Source organism: Elephantulus edwardii, unplaced genomic scaffold, assembly GCF_000299155.1.
Source record: "Elephantulus edwardii isolate Elephantulus edwardi_28Jun2011 unplaced genomic scaffold, EleEdw1.0 scaffold00019, whole genome shotgun sequence".
Classification (NCBI taxonomy): domain Eukaryota; kingdom Metazoa; phylum Chordata; class Mammalia; order Macroscelidea; family Macroscelididae; genus Elephantulus; species Elephantulus edwardii.
The window spans coordinates 6,731,945-6,737,578 of NW_006399769.1; the positions used below are offsets into that span (position 1 = coordinate 6,731,945).

The window sequence follows — 5,634 nt, forward strand, 5'->3', positions numbered from 1 at the left end:
AGTAAGTGCATGAGGTCCTCCTCAGTTTCAGCAAGCAGGGTTGTGTCATCTGCATAACGCAGATTGTTGATAGATCGTCCACCAATCCTAACACCATGCTTCTCCTCATAGAGCCCAGCCTCTCGGATAATTTGCTCTGCCATGTTCATTAAAATTAATAAAATTTAATTTAAAAAAGTATTTTGGGAAAGAAAAAAAAATTACGACCTAACTTGGGAGGGAACTGGAGAGCATTATGCTGAGTGAACTCACTCAGTCTTATAAGGACAAATAATGTGTAAGACCATTATTGTGTACAAAGATCTAAGGGAAAGCAGAAGTGAGGGTGGGCAGGCAGGAAATCATAGGGTAGCATAATTTGGTGGGTGGAAGGAGGGATGAGTTAAAGGAAATGGAAATGATCTGGAAAGACTAGGAAATGGTGGGCATAGTTCAATGATGATTATTTATAGGTTTTTCATTAATTTTAATGAAAGTTTACAGAGACTTCGAATTTCCATGCATTCATTTTTGCACTTTTCTCCCTGCCCAAGATCACCCCCACCACCCCCGTTCGCTCTTCTCTTTGAAAAGTAAAATTCTTTTATTGTCCAACAATCCCTCCCCTCAAGTTCACTCCATTATGCAGCCTTCGTTCTGGATTCCTGTCATGACAATAATACCTAATAATATATTGCTTTAAAATTTTTTTTATTCTTAATTTTAATGAAAATTACAGAGACTTTGGATTTCCATTAATTCATTGTTGCACTTTTCTCCCTGCCCACTCCTCCCCCCAAGTTCATTGTCCTCTTTGAAAAGAAAACTTATTTCATTGTTTTACAATCCCTCCTGCCAGGTACACTCCACTTTGTTCTAGACTTCTGTCATGACAATACCTAATCATATATCCCTTTTAAACAGTTTTCTCCCTCATCTGTTTCAATGCAGTATATATTATTTATCCTATTTTTCTCAGTCTTCCCCGCAAGCCCGAGGCCAGTCCTGTTTTACAACAGTAGCACTATGCAGTATTTGTCTTTTTATGATTGAGATATTTCACTCAGCATAATGTCCTCCAGGTCACCCATTTTGAATATTGCATGAGTTCCTTGTTTTTCAATGCAGCTTAGTATTCCATTCCATGAATATACAACAGCTTCTCTATCCATGCGTTTGTTGATGGACACTTAGGTTGTTTCCAGCTCCTTGCTATTGTGAACAAAGCTGCGATAAACATGGATGTGCATATACCTGCTTGGGTAGCAGTTATGGTTTCTTTAGGGTATATTCTCTGTAGTGGAATGGCTAGGTCAAATGGCATTTCTATTTGAAACTTTTTGAGAAAGCACCATACAGCCTTCCACAGTGATTGCACTATTTTACACTCCCCACCTAACAGTGAATAAGGATTCCAGTTCCTCCACAACCTCGCCAGCATTTGTTGTTTGCTGTTCTGTTAAATTTGCTGTTTTTACTGGGGTGAGATGATATCTCATAGTTGTTTTGATTTGCATCTCTCTTAGAGCTAGGGATTTTGAACACTTCTTCATGTATTTGTTTGCCAACTATGTGAATGTTTTCTTTAGTGATGTGTCTGTTCATATCCTGTGCCCATTTTTCAATTGGGTTGTTTACATTTTTGTTGTGGGGCCTGAGCGTTTTATAAATTCTAGATATAAGTCCCTTATTTGACATGTCATTACCAAATACTTCCTCCCAGTCTGTGGCTTCCTTTTTTACCCTGTTGGAGAAGTTTATGGATGTGCATAGGGATTTGCTTCTTAGAAGGTCCCATTCATCTATTTTATCCTCTCCTGGTTGTAGATTTTTCAGGATGCTTGGAAGACTGTTTATGTTGTGGATTAATATTTCTAGAGGTCTTCCAAGCTTTTCTTGAATGAAGTTTATAGTCCTTGGTTTTAGTTCTAGGTCCATGATCCACCTTGAGTTGGTTTTCGTGAATGGAGTGAGGTGTGGCTCTTGCTTGAATTTTCTGATGATTAATTTTGTAAAACATAATGGATGAGAATGATTGTATAATGCACAATGTGAATGAAGGATAGTGTGAAACAATGTACACAAACTTCATAAGCAAAGCAATAGAAAATAAAAATTAAAAAACAAAATTAGTTGGATGTATCTACAAGGGGGGGAAACACCAAAAAGGGCATAAAAGCAATACCATTTATGACAGCCAACCGCAAGATGAAATACTTAGGAATAAGCCTAATCAATGACACAAAAGACTATATAAGGAAAACTACAAAACAGCTGGTTGTAGTGTACTGTCAAGTTGGAACCACCCAGAGCTGACCCTCTGGTGGGTTTTTAGAGGCAGTTAGTTGCAAGGGAGGAGACTGCCCATCCTTCTCCCATGGAGCAGCTGGCGGCCTCAAGCCTTTGGGATTGCAGTGCAGCTTCTTGCCACTAGGCTACCAGAGCAAACACTAAGAAATAATAAGACACCTAATTAAATGGTAAAATAGTTCATGTTCATAGACAGGAAGACTCTTAACACTGTGAAAATGGGAAACTATCGAAAGTAATTTAATGGACTAGTGCAATCCCAATACACACACAAATGGTATTCTTTAAAGAAAGAAAGGTAACTTTAAGTTTGGAAAGGAAAGAGACCACAAGTAAGCAAAATTCTCCTGGAAGAAAGAAACAAAGTAGGAAGCATCACAGTCCCTCATCTCAAAACTTTCTACATGCTGTAGTAATCAAAATAACATAGTATTAGTAGAATGACAGTTAAACAAAACAAATGGAATAGAATTGAGATTCCAGAAATCAACTCATCTACCTACAGTCAGTCAATTGATATTTGACAATGAAATAAAACACATTAAATAAGCAAGAGGTAGCCTCTTTAACAAATGTTATGTCCCATTGAGTTGCCTGTGACTCATAGCGCCCCTATGTACAACAGCCCTAAATCCTGCTCTGTCCTATGCCAGTTGCACTGTCTCCGACACACCCATTCCCACTACTCCAGTCACTGAATCAATCCACATCATAGGCCTTCCCCTCCTGCACTGTTCCTCCAACCTCCCAAGCATGATGTTCTTCTCCAAGGACTGGTCCCTCTTTGTAACATGTCCAAAGTACGTTAGATGGAGCCTCAGAATCCTTGCCTCCAAAGAGCAGTCTGACTTCACCCTCTCCAGGATAAACTTTTTCTCCTAGCAGTCCATGGTATATTCAATACTCTTCTCCAACACCGCAGCTCGAAGGCATCAATTTTCCTTCTATCCTCCCTAGTCATTGTCCAGTTCTCTGATACAAAGTAAGTGATTGCAAAGACCATGGCCTGTATCAGGCACACCTTAGCCTCCAGAGTGACACCATTGTTCTTCAGTACTTTGGAGAGGTCCCTAACAGCAGACTATCCCATCGCAATGCGTCTTTTAATGTCCTCTCTGCTGGTGTCAAAGAGTGTTGTCTGTGGAGCCAAGCAAACGAAAGCAGTTAACAATCTCAATCTCTTCACCATCCATACTGATGCTGTCAGTTGGCCCACTGGTGAGAATCTTTGTCTTCTTGATATTGAGTCTCAATCCATATTGAAGGGTGCAGTCTTTGACCTTCTGCAGCAAGCACTTCAGATCCTCCTGTTTCAGCAAGCAGGGTTGTGTCATCTGTGTAACAGATTGTTGACGAATCTTCCACCAATCCTGATACCACACTTCTCCTCATAGCGCCCCGCCTCCTGGATAATCTATTCTGCATATAGGTTGCAAAGGTATGGAGATAGTAGGATACATCCTTGGCATACACCCTTCCCAATTCTGAACCATGCAGTGTCTCCTTGCTCTATTCTGACGAGTGCCTCCTGATCCAAGTACAGGTTTCACATTAGCACGATCAAGTGTTCTGGGATAGTGTTGGTAAAACTATAACCTGCAGAAAATGGAAACAAGTTAGGGCAAAACCAGTAACTGTAAGATCATCAGAAAAAACAGGCACAAACTTGGAAGCCCTTGCCTATCGCACGAACAGGTTTGCAAACATAGCCAAAACATACAACCAGGTGAGGAGAAAATCAACAGGACCTTCTACAAATCAATTCCTTGTGTACATCAAAGCTTTCCCGTATAGGGTGAAAAGTAATGTGGCAATGACATTTTTGACAAGGGACTCATTGTTGCACCTCAATTAAGGAAAAGACAACCTAATAAGGAAAAGACTAATAACCCAATTAACAAAATAGAAGACATGAAAAGAATCTCCACCAAGGAGGGTATCTAAATAGTGAAAAAATGTAATGGAAAATGCACAAAATCACTGGCAATTAAGAGAGGTGCAAATCAAAACAAGGAGGTACCTACCACCTCACCCCAGTAGCAAGAGCAAAGCTGAACAGAATAGCAAAAACTAATGTTGGTGAGGAGCTGGAGTGGCATCCACTTCTGAAATAGCTTGTCTCTGTAAACTATGAACTTAGTGAAATGATGACAGCTATACAACAGGGTTCAGGTCTTTTACTACAGCATTATTCACAAGAAGATGTAAACACCACAAATGCCCATCAACAAATGAATAGAAAAATTGTGGCACACTCACACAAAAACCATAACATGCATTAAAAAAACAATGAAAAATTCCTAAAATACTAGACAACACGGGCAAGTCTAGAAGACATTACAGAGTGGAATAACTCAGTTACTAAAGGATAAATATTGTATAATACCATGATATAGGTTAGCAATGGGGAAGGGCACAGCCATGGTCAATGGAGAGAGTTCAAAGACCTGAGCCCTGATGACTTTAAGGGGAAGTACTTGGTGCTTTTCTTCTACCTCTTGGACTTCACTTTTGTCTTACAGAAAGTGTTACATTTAGTGACAAAGCCAACGAATTTCACGATGTGAACTGTGAGGTTGTGGCCATGTCTGTGGATTCCCAATTCCCACTTCAGCCATGTGGCCTGGATAGATACATCTACGAAGCACAGTGGGTTGGGCCACATGAACATCCCACTCCTGTCAGATTTAACTAAGCAGATCTCCCGAGACTACATGGGCCACTGGAGAGCCCTGGTATTGCACCAAGGTCTCTTCATCATCAACCCCAACGGTGTCCAGCACTTGTCAATGAGCTCCCGGTGGGCCACAGCATAGAAGAGACCCTCCGTTTTGGTGAAAGCATTCCAGTTGGTGGAGGCCCACAGCGAAGTCAGCCCGGCCAACTGGACCCCTCATTGTCCTACAATCAAGTCAAGCCCAACTGCTTCCAAAGAGTATCTTGAGAAAGTCAATGAATAAGTGGGTCACCCATGTGCATCTGTAGAGCTGCTTACAGTAGAGAAGAACCCCGAGTTAGAGACCCCAGTGTGTGCTTCAAAGGTGGTTGCTTATTGGGGTCGGGGGGAGTAATGCTCAGTCATAAATATTACTCTTAAGTGTTTTTTTGTGACTTAGCTAAGGGCTTTTAAAACTTTGTTAGCTCCAGTGTAAGGAGTCTTTTTCCTGTAAAGTCTTGATGACTAGTTCTATTCACTTCTTCCTTGGATCATGTCTTCAATGAGGAAAAAAAAAAAAACCCTCTTCTCTCTTAAGCCTTAATTACAGTATACAATTTACAGCTTCTGAGCAATGTCCTGAAATTGTCTCCCTGAATTTCTTCATATTAAACTCAAATTTTTTAAAA

At 40.5% G+C, this 5,634-nt stretch overlaps 1 pseudogene; it reads left to right on the forward strand.

Annotated features, from left to right (window-relative positions):
- Positions 1-4,692: 4,692 nt before the first annotated feature.
- Positions 4,693-5,249, forward strand: LOC102851628 (annotated as a pseudogene).
- The last annotated feature ends 385 nt before the right edge of the window (positions 5,250-5,634 follow it).